This window comes from Schistocerca cancellata, chromosome 7 (assembly GCF_023864275.1).
Source record: "Schistocerca cancellata isolate TAMUIC-IGC-003103 chromosome 7, iqSchCanc2.1, whole genome shotgun sequence".
Classification (NCBI taxonomy): Eukaryota; Metazoa; Arthropoda; class Insecta; order Orthoptera; family Acrididae; genus Schistocerca; species Schistocerca cancellata.
In genome coordinates this window covers 280,634,294-280,650,440 of record NC_064632.1, presented here as the reverse complement: position 1 = coordinate 280,650,440, position 16,147 = coordinate 280,634,294, and positions in this window count along the sequence as shown.

Here is a 16,147-nt window from a genome sequence, read left to right as displayed (position 1 = left end):
GTTTGTCTGCCTGAAAATGTACTGTTGTCCCAAGCATATTGCAACAAGCGGTGTATTTCTATCGCTGCTCGTTTAGTTTTTATTGCCGTTTCAAATATACCGGTCATTTTTGAAACACCCTGTATATATATTTGATAGTATGAGCTTTTGGGCTGAGAACCTTGCCGCTCCCTTTCAACACAGCCGTAGTCACGACCGCTCACAACAACCTCTGAAAGACTACACTGGTGCAAATCTGCAACACACCAGATTACTTTAAACTAAAAATTTTAATGACTCACACAAACACATAAACTATGCACCCCGTAGGAAATATGGAAATGGTACAAAACACTCACATTTAAAATTATTTGCCACCGAAAGTGCAACTTGTTTTTAAAAGAACTCTTACGGTGGAAGGGTGGCAACTTTATATACTAAAATGACCGTTTAAATAAATCCCCATGAAATGCAGTCTTACATAAAATGTACAAACATGCTCTACATTACACATACACCACCTCTCAAGATGATAGGCAAGATAAAAACATATTTCAGAAATTTGGCCTTTACACCTCAAGCAATAAATTCGTTAACACTGAATCCAACAAACATGACAGAGGAAGCTATTAACGTATGGCAGACCGACCGACAGACAGACAAAACCAAACTGCCTAACAAATGTGGACGGGAGACAGACGAGCAAGCTGGAGACGAGAGACTGACCAAGAAACAAATAGAATTTAACAATTAAATGAAACAACATATCACGAATCACTTAACATCTAATAAACTGCGATGTCTGGCGAAGACCTGGCGCAGCATCCCCAAAACGCTCTCCCGAACCGTCCGCTGCCAGCCGCTTCAACGGACGCAGGAAGGCGCGCCGATCTCCCGTCTCACGGCGTCGCAACTCGCACCGCCCAGGGGGTGACTCCTGTTGCTCTCGTGTCGGCCGCGAAGCCACTACCCCTCGATATACGACGCGGCCCACTGGACTGACGTGGCGACTTCACACGCGCCGACGCTCAAGACGGACAAGTCATCTTGTGTCCCCGTGTGCGACCGACCAACCGATCGATCCAACCGCCAATGCCCATTGCCTGAGCAAACTCGAGCAGACTGGCGGCCTAAAACATACTAGCACTCCGGACGACAGACAGACACTGACTGCCCCACACTAACCCGGCTGACCAACTGACCAGAGTCGCCCAGACTGCACCGACTCAGACTGGCTCCTTGCCGAGCTCATAGCGCCCCTTAAATGCACGTGAACAGGCAACTTTTCCCCTTTCCCACCCGAGGGAGACACCAAAGCTCCGATTGCCACAGCGGCGCCACCGCCAGAAACGGAAGGCGACTGCTTCACACTACGTGCTGCGGCGCGTTCTTCAAAACAGCAGTTTTTACCACGGCTCAATTCTCATGAAGGAATGAATGCTATCAACAGAGTATCTCAGATAGTTGTTTCTCGATTTCCAAAAAGGTTTTTAATACCATTTCTCACAAGCGGTTTGTAATCAGATAGCGGGTCTATGGAGTACCGTCTCAGTTGTGTTTACAGACGATGCTGTCATTTACCGTTTAGTAAAGACATAAGAAAATCAAAACCAATTGCAAAATGATTTAGGTGAGATATCTGTGTGGTGCAAAAAGTGGTAATTGATCCTAAATAATGAAAAGTGTGAGGTCATTCACATGATTACTAAAAGGAACCCATTAAATTATCGGTTACAAGATAAATCACACAATCTTAAGGTGTCAGTTCAACTAAATGCATAGGAATTACAATTATGAACAAATTAAATTGGAACGATCATATAGGTAATGTGGGGAAGGCTAATCAAACGCTGCTTTTATTGGCAGGACAGGTCGACTAAAGAGTCTGCCTTCACTACGTTTGTCCCTCCTCTGTTAGAATGCCGCTGTGTGGTATAGGATTCTTACCAGACAGGATTGACGGTGGACATTGAAAAATTCCAAAGGAGCGCAGCTCGTTTTCAGTGGCGGACTAAGCGTTACGGAGATTATAGATAAACTCCAGTGGAAGACTCTGCAGGAGAGACGCTCAGTAGCTCGGTACGGGCTTTTGTCAAAGTTTCGAGAACATACCTTCACCGAAGAGTCAAGCAGTATAGTGCTCCCTCCTACGTATATCTCGCGAAGAGACCATGAGGATAAAATCAGAGAGATTAGAGCCCACACAGAGGCATACCGACAATCCTTCTTTCCACGAACAATACGAGACTGGAATAGAAGGGAGAACCGATAGAGGTACTCAAGGTACCCTCCGCCACACACCGTCAGGTGGCTTGCGGAGTATGGATGTAGATGTAGATGTAGAGGGGGAGGGAAGGGACGACCCACCCCAGGCCTAGACCTCTGGTCCTGACTGGGAAGGGGTGAGTGGGGAGGGGAGAGGGGGTTCAAAATCCAAATGGCTCTAAGCACTATGCGACTTAACATCTGAGATCATCAGTCCCCTAGACTCAGAACTACTTAAACCTAACTAACCTAAGGACATCACACACATCCATGCCCGAGGCAGGATTCGAACCTGCGACCGTAGCAGCAGCGCAGTTCCGGACTGAAGCGCCTAGAACCGCTCGGTCACTGCGGGGTCAGGGGGGCAGGGAGGTCGAGATCCCTAGGGACTCTGAGATCTGGAGCCCCCCCCCCCCCCCCCAAGGATCAGGCCAGTTTTCATCAAATGCCAAACAAGGCCAAAATATGATCAGTACATAAGAGACAGTTTGGAATTCAAGGCTCCGTAAATCTGTGAAATATAAACATAAGTACTGGATGAAACTAAAAAATGTAGAATGATAAGGAGTTGTCTGCTAGATGCAATTATTCTACGTGAAAATTTTTTGAGACCGATGCCATTTACACAAATGTACTATAAGCAGGGCTTGCAGTTTAAAAATAAGCGCATAACTACAGTGAAGAGCTTACCAGCGAGTTATTAATTTTTTAGTCAAAATATTAAATTCTAAAAATCACTTTTTCAAAAGTTGTAAGTAATTATATAGTTTATTATGTGAATAGGAAAATCGAACTATATAAAGTAGAGTAGAATCATCTAGATTCAAGCAACGGTTTTTACCAAGTGTAGACATCAAGATCAACAATAGAGTTATCAAGATGTTATATGCCAGAACTAACCACAGAAAAAAAGTTTTGTAACCTCTTTTATGTCAGGAGAGTCTGCTGAGGTTATGTCGAAAAATATTTAACAGCAGCTGGAAAAAGACGGACTGCATATTGCATTATGCATGCTCAATGTTATGTCAATGCCGCGTCAGTGTCACGTCTAGGTCTAGGTAGAGGAACTCTGTTTAGTCCCTGTCCTAACCATATTTAAATATATGTGGTGTTCGTGCATTCTCATGTGCTCCCTCTAGCGTCAACTGTAAACAAGTTGTATTCATTCTTCTCGTCTCCTACACAGAGATGGGAATTTCTTGCAGAAAAAAATGCTTGAAACGATTGTCTGATACTATCTGCTCCATCCAGATATAGTGATTTTCCATTTTTAACCTATATCAGCTTTTGTCACACGATACTGGACGAAGTAAATTTAGACCAACAATGCATAAAGTCTCGAAAAATGACTTTAGATAAAGTACTCGCCAAATTAAAAATTTCGAGCGAGATTTTAGTGACGGAACCAACTACAACTACTGACAATGCTGTTATTTTGGAGTAAAAGTGCAATGATATGGACATAAATGTTGACTAACGAGGAAGTGGGATGGTAAATAAAACAAAGCCAAGTGAACTAACTCATGACGCTGTATTATAGATCCGAGAAGAAGTTCATCACTCAGTGTTTAAATGCATAGACCGATTTACGCAAGAATTGTCACAACGATAACTATACAGAAAACCACTAAAATTTTCTATATTGTTGAAACAAAGTTATGCTTGAAGCTTCCGATGACACTCTGGCTGTGGCACTAGAAATATGTGGTACAAATCTACAATAAGTTTGACGAAGAGAGGTGGACCAAGAAATAAAAAGGTATCGTAGCCATCTACATGCGTGTGCAACATGTGGGCGTTGCTGCTAGATGGGCAGCCCAATAAATCCATCAATTTATAAGTAAATGGGACTTAAGTAAATCATTACCCTTACCTCATGTATAATCAAATACTTCTCGACCATTCGTGTGTCAGTCGCATCATGCGACAGAAGTTTACCTACAGTGAAACTAACAAAAAATTACCTTCGCTCTTCAGCGAAGCAAGAATGACTAGCCAAACTCTCCACTTTATGAACTTAAAGAAAAGTTTCGAATGAAACAGATTTCAACGAGTTATTCAGAATTGTTGTAAAATAAAGGCACGAAAACATGTACTATAATAAAACCAATAATAACTACTACATCATACTAAGGTTACGAAATTATCTGATATTATACGGCAATTGTTCGAGCTTTGTTTCCAAACATATAAAATAAAATGCAGTTTTCTTATTCTATTCTTTATTATTTCTTTGCACTCTACCTGATGCTTGCTGTACTGATCCGTGTTCTGAATTCCACACCTGTATCTTTAAGCGCCTTTATTACAGTTACTAGAGCGTAGGGTACACACGTTGTAAATACTTAATTTTCTTATCAGCCGTTACATCTGTATTACACATTTTTTACAAAATGGCGCGCTACAAACAATCTGCATGAATCTCTAACCAGACCGGAGGCCTGGGTCAGTTTCGCCGTCCCGGGCCCCGACGGTAATAGTCCGCCACTACTCGTATGTATTATCGTATCGTGAAATAAGTGAGAGAGAGTCACGACTTGGAGTGGCAATCATTAAAACAAACAAGTTTTTCGTTGCGGGCAGATGATTCCATGAAATTTCAATCCAACTTACTCCTCCAATAGCGAAAATATTTTGCCGATACCGTCACACACAAGGAGAAATGATCATCGTAATAAAATAAGAGAAATTAGAGCTCGCACGGAAAGATTCAAATGTTCGTTTTTCGCCTGCGCTGCTGGAGAGTGGGACGGTAGAGAAATACGGTGAAAAAGGCTCGATAAACCCTTTGCAGACACTTAAGTGTGAATTGCCGAGTAGTGATGCAGTTGCAGAAGTAGATGTAGATGAAATTTGTAGCCAATGTGGATAATGTACAGGGCTTCGATGCATGAAGACAGAGGGGAATGCTGCTGAAGTTTCCCTGATACGGCGTACAAGTGCGCGTAGACATCGTCTAAGTTTGGTACCAAGTTTCAATGGTCTTTTGCTATAGGTTGACGAAGTGTACACAGTGTCTCGAAGTGCAGACAATACACAGGACTGGTCAAACAGAAAATGCTGTTGAGCAAGTGTCAGATTTGTCACGTTTCACGGGAACGGAAATGTGGGACAGCTGCTACGTCTCCAGAGGGGGCACCTGGGGACTCAGACACGGTTACGACCGTGCGTCGCGGATTAACTTCCAGAACAGTACGCGCTGAGCACGCCCCAGAATTGCCAGCCAACTTGAGCGTAGTCACCGTGCTGCAACTCCACACCAGGCACGGCATGTCCTGGAATCCCCAGCTTCGCGTGGAACCTTTCAGCCGCCGGTCGGCTGTGCAGTACTGGCGGCTTTGTATACGAAATAAAATGTAACTGAACCGATACAGTGTTGTGAAGCGATCTGTTCCAGTCTTGTTACGTACTTTACAACCACGGCTTTTTAAAATGGAGTTTTGGTAATACACCACTCAGTGCCTGCCTCCTTCTGTACTGAGAGCCTTAATTTCTTCTTCAAGTCTGAGTACCTCATACAAGCTGCGGATTCCAGAACATCCCGTGCCTGCTGCGGAACAATTCTGTCACTGTTGGTTCTTGCAAGAGTTTTATTAATTGTGAATAAACATCGCCTTCTATCTTTCAGCGCTTTGTCAATTTCTTCTCGTAGCAGCACATCATTCATCTCATCTTCATCCACTTCGACTTCTCTTCCTCGCTACGACATAAAAAGTAATTCTTAAGTATACTGATTATTCCTAAAGATTTCTGTTCGATTCCTTAAACGTCGTTAAACGTATAAGTGTCTGAAAGATTCTTTTGATAATATTGTCAAATTGGATTAACAAATCACAAACTCTCAATGTAAGAATGTACCGTTGTTTAGTAAGTGAAAAATTAGGCACTTCCTCAAGCTATGCTTTACTGATGTTGATTATTCCTACACATTCGTGATCGATTTCGGAATACATATTTAATCATCAGATGCATCTGACAGACCAGCCAGTGAGATACGTCCATGCATGGATAGCCGATAAGCAGCATCACTGCACCACGTACGTAAAATTGCAATGAAATGAGTACCCTTAGCTGCATGCAGGCGTTGATATAAGTCAACGGGAACAGTTGACAATCTGTGACCTGACCGGGACTCGAACCCAGGATGTCCTGCTTATATGGCAGACGCTCTATCCATTTTTTTAAATCTCATTTTATTTGTTTTCGTTCGTTGTATCTGCTCGGAGCGGACGTCGCAAGACACCCGTTTCAGTTCATCGTTGATCCATTAACTCAAAAAATGGTTCAAATGGCTCTGAGCACTATGGGACTTAACATCTGAGGTCATCAGTCCCCTAGACTTAGAACTACTTAAACCTAACTAACCTAAGGACATCACACACATCCATGTCCGAGGCACGATTCGAACCTGCGACCGCCATTAACTCAGATTTTTTTTTTCGTTTTTTCGTTGCATCTGCTCGGGGCGGACGTCGTAAGACTTCCGTTTAAGATAGTTGTTGATCGATTAACACGTTTTTTTTTTTTTTACTACAGAGGGCAGCTAACCCTCTGACCGAACACGCTGAGCTATTGTGCCGGCAGCCACCGAGGACACAGAGGATAATGCGACTGCAGGGACTTACCTCTTGGCACGCCTATGTAAAATCCTGTAAATCGATGGACGTCAGTTTTGACTGATACGCTCCTCCGTCATTTTGAGTTTCGCATGTGGTGTAGAAAAGCTGGGCGTCCACTTAATTCTATGTGATTTTGGCTACGTGGTAAAGTGGTATGGCACAATACGGTGGTTATTGGCTGTCCATGCACGGAGGAATTTCGGTGACATAAGCGTATTGCGAAATCGACCATGCGTGTTGGGCAGTCGGGAAAGTCTGTAATTTTTCGTAATATAAAATACCGTAAGGCTGAGTGCTTTTCATGATGCCATCGTCAACAACGACGGAAGGATTAAAAATGTACAGCTTTGAGAGCTCTGTGCAATGGTAGGAGAGATCTGAATATTTTTAGATACCAAGGTTGTAAAAACAAATTATTTTATTAATATATGACAGCTACTTTGTAATGTTTTGCGTGTTGATTGTCTTGTAACTTGTTCGACTGGCTCTAATAACTTCTTCACTCTCGTTGTTTAAAGATTTTATGTGCATGGAAAACTGAACTTCAGTAGAGAACATTTCTGGGTTACGTTATTAAATCGTCACTAACGCGTAAATAATGTGAATATCGGCCTCGAAAAGCATTTTGAGAATAAGCAGCATCTAAAGCAACGATTTGTAATTGGCAGAGCGAATTCAAAAGATATTGGTGTTATCCTTATTGATGAATTTCCTCGAAGACTCATAAGAAGTGCTGTTAATGATGAAAATTTGCCGCTGTTGGAGCACTGCTTGAAGAAAATCGACGGACATCGTACGGATTTATTTGAGCGACATTGGTAATCGGTATGAATCAAATCCAAACAATACACATCAAGAGTCAGATATGAGAAAACCGTGTTGTCGACGGATTCCACACAAACTGACTCCCGATCATATACAACAACGCGCTGTTTGGTGCAGAAAAACTCTTGAGAAATTTGAAGGCGGCACATCAAATTTAAATGGGATTACCATTATTGACGATACATTTTGAATTCATTGTTATTATAATGGAAAGAAAAGTCAATCGTCCCAATGGGCCTTTCGAATGGTACCAAACCGTACAGGAGTCTGACGTATTCGCAGTGATGATAAGGAGATATCTGGTATTTTTTTCTAAAAATGGGCCATATTGTTAGTATAGCATTATAAGAATTTTAGAAGAAGCTCGTGAAAAAAAAAATCCATCTCGACAACCCATCATCGCATGTAGGAGAACTGAGAACTGAGTTCCTGCCGGCCGGTGTGGCCGAAAGGTTCTAGGCGCTTCAGTCTGGAACCGCGCGACCGCTGCGGTCGCAAGTTCGAATCCTGCCTCGGGCTTGGATGTGTGTGATGTCCTTAGGTTAGTTAAGTTTAAGTAGTTCTAAGTTCTTAAGTACTAGGGGACTGATGACCTCAGATGTTAAGTCCCATATCTCATAGTGCTCAGAGCCATTTGAGCCATTAAAAAAAAAAGAGTTCCTGCAAGCCCCAGAGGTCAGCACCATGGACTCTTCGCCACACAGCGCTGACCTAGACGTTGTGATTTCTTCTTGTTTCCAAAAATTAAAGATACGTGTGGAATCACTTTTTCGTCATCAGATGAAGCAGTGGAGCGTTATAGGGACAGGAAGGGTGGCATCGTTGCTTTAAAGACTGATTCCATCGAATGCAAAAATGTATTGATGTTAAAGGGAAATGTTTTGGAAAACATTAAAATCTTTTTCAAAAATTTTAAACTATCCATGTTTGACTTTCTAAGAATTCTCTCTGTGGCGTTTTTGTACCGTTTTCCCATCTTAAATTCTGAATCTAACGTCGGTTATTTCAGTCTCGGGCAACAAGAAAAAAAAAATGACGGTATACGGCGTCATTGGCGGCCGGGAGACCCCGTCCAGGCCTCGTGCGGCCGCCGCCCGCCGCCTGTTGAGAGTCTCTCTGCTAGAGGCCGCCGCGGCGACCTTCCTGTCGACGGAGACGGGGTGAAAAGTCGAGAACGACGTAAACGCTCCGTCGCTGAGCGTCTTGTCTCCGGCGAGAGCAGCAATCGAACCCGGGACCCTGCGATGTAGAGGCAGCGGCGCCAGCACTAGACCGCCAGCTGTGCGGACTCGCTGACGTATGTCAGGCAGTAACAGTTCCAGTATTCGATTCGCCACTAATGATTCGTTTAAACCAAATTTTATTTAATAAACTAGAACGTTCGGTTTTGGAATAGGTGTTTTGCTCGCACGGGAGTTCGGCGCCAGGCACTGCCTCCCTGTTCAAAGGCGCGCGCACGCAGGTGACGGAGGCGGATCGCGCGCTGGTGTTTCTGGACCGCAGAGGCTCGATGCTGGCCGAGAAGTCCAGCGCCTGGGCGGATTCTGGATCCAGGGGGCGGCCCTCGCACGCAGCTGCGTCCCGCCCACGCCGAAAGGCAAAAAAGAGAAAAGGAAAGACAGGAGTGGCTGGGCCGGCCCCAGACTTCGCGGAAGAGCGCGCGCGCGCCAACGGTCGCTCGTTCAAACTCAGCTCGTTCTGATGAGGGCGAGGGGGAGGGGGGGGGGCTGGGGATCTGGCACCGCGCGTTCCAGTCGACAGCGGGGCTATCCACCGCCACCGGGCGACTTACGGGACAGGTCCGGCACACGAGCGCCTGTCTTGAGGACCCGCCTCCGAGTGTGAATAGCGGCTCGAAATACATTAGGCCGTGTTTGCTGCCTCTTTCCAGCTGACCACTTAGGATCTCGCTTCAAGTTGATTTCTTACAAGGTGTATCAAACAGAATAATCCGATTTGGCACGTCTACATTTCTGAATCTAATAAACATATACAATGGCTTTTGTTTTTTTACTCCTCATGTAGCGGTGATGCTGAGTCGCCGATAGGCACAAAAAAAAAAAAAATGGCTCTGAGCACTGTGCGACTTAACTTCTGAGGTCATCAGTTGCCTAGAACTTAGAGCTAATTAAACCTAACTAACCTAAGGACATCACACACATCCATGCCCGAGGCAGGATTCGAACCTGCGACCGTAGCGGTCGCTCGGCTCCAGACTGTGGCGCCTAGGCACAACAAGAAGACTCTCACAATTATAGTCATTAAGGCCTTCGTCAACAATAGACACACATTCGTACGCGCACACACACTCACGCAAACGCAACTCACACACACGACTGCAGTCTCAGGCATCCACACCCAGTGGTTTCAGTTGCCTGAGACCGCAGTTGTGTGTGTGAGTTGCGTTTGCCTGTGTGTGTGTGTGTGTGCGTGTACGAATGTGAGTCTATTGTTGACGAAGGCCTTGATTGTCGAAAGCTATAATTGTGAGAGTCTTCTTGTTGTGCCTGTCTGCGACTCAGCATCACCACTATATGGTGAGTAGCAGCTTTGCTTCTCATAATATTGTTACATTCCATCCTGGATTTTCCATTGTTTGAAATTTTTTTTATGATGAACGGGAAACTCAAAAAGTTTTTTTTTCAAACCTTGACATATGTGTTCAGTATGCCCCCTTGAGATGCACGGCATATGCCAATGCGGTATTCAGATTGTTTCCACACTGCAGCGAGCATGAGGACTCCAACTAGCAAACGAAGATTCTCAAGCATATCGAGATATGTGCTTCCCGAAACAGTGTTCTCGGCAAAGAAAAATGGACCATACACCTTTTCACGTGAAACTGCACAAAACGCTTTAAATTCTGGAGAGTCCCTCTCAGGTTGTACAACTTCATGTGATTGTCCCGTACGCCAAATTCTCACATTATGACGGTTCACCATTCCATTTAGATGTAATGTTGTCTCGTCACTAAACACTAAATGTGGAAGAAATCTGTCATCCTCCATCTTGCACTCCGCCTTCAGGCCACGAGTGGCCTACCGGGACCATCCGACCGCCGTGTCATCCTCAGTGGAGGATGCGGATAGGAGGGGCGTCGGGTCAGCACACCGCTCTCCCGGTCGTTATGATGGTATTCTTGACCGAAGCCGCTACTAATCGGTCGAGTAGCTCCTAAATTGGCATCACCAGGCTGAGTGCACCCGGAAAATGGCAACAGCGCATGGCGGCCTGGATGGTCACCCATCCAAGTGCCGACCACGTCCGACAGCGCTTAACTTCGATGATCTCACAGAAACCGGTGTATCCACTGCGGCAAGGCCGTTGCCATCCTCCATCTTGCCAAGAACGAAATTACAGAACTCCACACGTCGTTGTTTGACTCGTTCACGAAGAGCTTACAGTAGCTGAATTCTGGACGGTTTTTATGCGTAAACGTTGACGCATGACTCGCTAGACGGACATCGGAGGCATGTTCAGCTGTCTAACTGCACGGCGAACGGATTTCTGCGGACTCCTTGTGAAACTATGTTGGATGCATCCCACGTCTGTGTCAGAAATATCGGGACAGCCCGGTGATTTTCCTTTACACAAACAACTTGTTTCTCGGAATTATTCATCCCATCTTCTAATGCTCTGTGTTGTAGGAGGATCCACACCATACCTAGTACGAAAGACACGCTGAAAAGTTCTTACTGACCCGCACTGCGCAAAACGTAGAACAGAAAACGCTTTCTGCTGTCTCGACACCATTTTTTGTAGAACTGAAGTAGGCGCACACTGCTGGTGCCTACCGGGAACCATGTAAAACTCGAGAGTTTGCTCTTTCCGATAGTACGTTGTACACACACATATCTCAAATAGCATAAACCTTATTATTTTTTTAAATCGAATGATTCTTTCTGATACACTCTGTACTTTGTGATTTAGCAGGAAACATCGGAAGCTCCATATCACTGTTCGCGTATGATGCTGTTGGATACACAGAACTTGCATCGCTAGAAAAGTTCAGCGAAAGGCAGGAAGACACGCACAGAGTCGACGCTTGGTGCGGGGGTTGGCAGTTGACCAAGAACACAAGGAAGGGTGACGTACTGCGCATAAAGATTAGGAAAGACCCAATATTGTAACATTACGCGATTTCTGGACAGTCAGTGGAACCAATTATGTGTCCATCTACATAGCGTACATACTCCGCAAGCCACCGTTGGGTGTATGGCGGAGGGTATCTTGTAGTACTACTACTAGTCACTCTGTTTCCTGTTCCACTTGCAAATCGAACGAGAGAAAAACAACCGTCTATGTGACTCCCTACCAGGTCTAATTTCTGACATTCCATTAAATCTCTTTAGGGGGAACGAACTCACAAAACTAATCGCAGATAAGGCAGATACCACACTGAGATTCACAGAAAGAATCCTCAAGATGTATAGTCCATCCAAAAAGAGGCAGCTTGCGAAACTGTCGTTCGACCAGTATTTGGATAACGCTCGTCAGTCTGGGATTCGTACCAGACGGGACTGAGAGGGGGAAGTAGGGAGTAATCAGAGAAGGGCTGTGCGTTTCGTCACACGTTCGTTTAGTAACAGTGAAAGTGCTGCGGAGGTGCCATTCCGACACCAGCGTTATGGGGCGCGGTGCTGTTTACTGTTAATATTCCGAGACCGTACGCTCCTAGAAGAATCAACCAGTATATTGCTTCTTCCTTCATATATCTTGCCAAAAAGTGCGCAGTATGGGCTGATCTCGCATCTCACTTAATCAAGAAAACAGAAAACAGAACTGACGCAATGAGATCCGTAACTGGAACTTGGTGTCGTGCAGGCCCTTACGTTCTCTTTATCATGTACAAGAGTCTTGTATGTTCGGATGTCAATTATGGATGATTCTTATATCACAACGCCTATAAACGGGCACTGCATAAAGTACCGGGTGATCAAAAAGTCAGTATAAATTTGAAAACTGAATAAATCACGGAATAATGTAGATAGAGAGGTACAGATTGACACACATGCTTGGAATGACATGGGGTTTTATTAGAACCAAAAAAATACAAAAGTTCAAAAAATGTCCGACAGATGACGCTTCATCTGACCAGAATAGCAATAATTATCATAACAAAGTAAGACAAAGCAAAGATGATGTTCTTTACAAGAAATGCTCAATATGTCCACCATCATTCCTCGACAATAGCTGTAGTCGAGGAATAATGTTGTGAACAGCACTGTAAACCATGTCCGGAGTTATGGTGAGGCATTGGCGTTGGATGTTGTCTTTCAGCATCCCTAAAGATGTCGGTCAATCACGATACACTTCTTCAGGTAACCCCAAAGCCAATAATCGCACGGACTGAGGTCTGGGGACCTGGGAGGCCAAGCATGACGAAAGTGGCGGCTGAGCACACGTTCGTCACCAAACGACGCGTGCAAGAGATCTTTCACACGTCTAGCAATATGGGGTGTAGCGCCATCCTGCATAAACATCGCACGTTCCAGCAGGTGTTTATCAGCCGGACTGGGGATGATGCGATTCTGCAACCTCTCACCCGTCACGGTAGCACTTATAAAACCAGAATCACGCATTTCCTCGAAGAAAAAAGGCCCGATAACGGTAGATGTGGTAAATCCAACCCATACAGTGACTTTCTCGTCGTGCAATGGAGTTTCCACGACAGTTTTAGGATTTTCGGTAGCCAAAATTCTGCAGTTGTGGGCGTTGACAGACCCTCGGAGCGTGAAATGAGCTTCGTCTGTCCACAACACGTAACGCAACCAATCGTCATCTTCCGCCATCTTTTGAAACGCCCACACCGCAAATGCCCTCCGCTTCACTAAATCACCAGGTAACAGTTCATGATTTCGATGGATTTTGTACGGATAGCATCGGAGGGTACGCCTAAGTGCCAACCAAACAGTAGTGTATGGAATGCCGGTGCGACGTGCGACTGCACGAGCGCTGACTTCCCCGTGCATAGACGAACCCGCTACAGACTCCATTTCTTCCTGAACTGTCTCAGTAGCATTATGCCTTGTGCTCGGTCGTCCACTATGGGGCCTATCGTCTAAACAACCCGTGGCTTCGAACTTCGACATCATTCTCGCCACAGCTGCACTTGTCAACGGACCTTTACCCGTTCGAATCCCCTTCCTATGGCGATAGGATCGTAACGCTGAACTAGCACATTCCCCATTCTGATAATAAAGCTTCACTAAAAGCTCCTTTTCAGGTAACGTCAACATGCTGCGACTGCTGGCGCATCTGATTCTCTCTCTCATTACAGCTCGTTTTATACACGATTGTCATGCGCAGTCACTGACGTTTTGCTGTCCAACGCCATCTGTCGGACATTTTGTGAACTTCATTTTTTTTTGGTTCTAATAAAACCCCATGTCATTCCAAGCATGTGTGTCAATTTTTACTTCTCTATCTACATTATTCCGTGATTTATTAAGTTTTCAAATTTATACTGACTTTCTGATCACCCTGTATATACTGCACAATTTGGATTCTGTTGGATCTACAGTACATGTTCGACGTCAGTCCTTGGCGAGCAAATTCATTTGCCACGAGAATCATCAGTCTAAAACTATATTAGTCACCCTCCTACCAGAAATGAGAGTCATTCTACCGCCCATAAAGTGTACATCGGAAACGAGCAACCTTCGTGCTCAGCTAGTGGCACCATTAGACTCAGTGCGTACAATCGACCCATGGACTCAAATAGATAGCTAAACAGTCCCATTTAGAACTCCATCGAATCAGTCGGAAAATCTCGATATTCGCTATAACAGTTAAAAGCGGTGGCTCGTTTCATTTTACAAGTTACTATCCCTCTGTTTCGGGCCGTAGTTTTTGATATTTCTTTTTTTTAAACCAGCAAGGTAAAACAGAGGTCACTACTTCCACCACATCAAGTGGATTTAGTGCTCACGTACTCACACCGAGCCGTGAACACTTCCCAGTTTATCAATGGGGGATAATTGAAAATTATTATTACTATTATCGGTGCCATGCGTGCAATGGTCGTGCCAGGCGCGCGATAATGAATCTTGATCCTATCATTAATGGTACGAGACCTGCACGACCTTGTAGCAACCGTTATAGTTCTTCATTATTCTTCTGTGACACTAAGGATGGTTTTACGCAATGAAAGGGAGAATGTACAGATTAAAGGACTCATTTATTTAACAGTTGAATAATAAACAATTATACAATAAAATGGGGGTGGGGGAAGAAAGAATTGAGTTCAGCAGCTTACCCCAACGCTCGTTCATAATAAGCCACGATAGCAGGAGACAAGGAATTTTAGGGACGATCGCCGTATTATCAAATGGGGTCCAATTTACTAAAGGAAAGGGGTTGCAGGCATGCAACGACCACCACCATGAATCAGCCAAAGACTAAGAAAGATGCTACTGTGGGTGAATCGCTAGGCAGCCTCGTGTACTAAAGGAATACAATCAGCAAGACGCGAAACTATTCATATAACTTTGGCTCGCGGTCCGACTACGTTAACGAAACATGAAGAGGCGCCAGACACTCACCACGTGGCGTAGGACAAAGGGCACAAGTTTTCAAGCTAGAAAGACATAAATTCTGAGTCGAATTTTACACAGGAGAACTGAAGGAGCTACTGTCGGACGAAGTCGAAAAGTGAGCATGAATGTATGCACTTTAGTGCCGTACTGCAAGCTTCTGTGACTAACCAACACGCCTCGCACATTATGCCCGACTGTATAAGGAAAACCCTACAGTCTTATAACACGGAAAACATTGCATAAACGTAATTCAAGGAATGTACATCAGTTCAAAAATGGCTCTGAGCACTATGGGACTCAACTTCTAAGGTCATCAGTCCCCTAGAACTTAGAACTACTTAAACCTAACTAACCTAAGGACATCACACACATCCATGCCCGAGGCAGGATTCGAACCTGCGACCGTAGCGGTCGTGCGGTTCCAGACTGTAGCGCCTAGAACCGCTCGGCCACCCTGGCCGGCTGCACATCAGTACAATGACCTATAAGGTTCCCTCTGGGCCGCAAGGCGCGAATCTACAGTGCACGTCGGCGCTCATGCTTACCGAACTTCATCTCCTGGAAGCAGAACCTCCGGCCTCAGGCACGGTCACACTAGAACTGACTACTGCCCTTTGTCCACTATCCATCCGCGGAGGGCGGTTGGCGCCCGCCCTCGAAAAACGGGCGCGCACCTGAACTGGCCAATCATAGGGCCGGAATTTCACAGGGAGGCGACCTCGCGACGTTAAAGTTGAGAAGAAATATCAGTTAGAAGGTTAGTAAGGCAGGTTGGGGAACTGAGACCAGGAGAAACTTTGGCCACTACTGAACTTTCAAACGCCACCACGTGCTGCCCTGGCGATTGGGAAAAGGATAGGAAACGGGGAGCCATCATGGCTGCTAGGAAGACTGCTGCCCTCGCCCATAAATAAAGAAAAT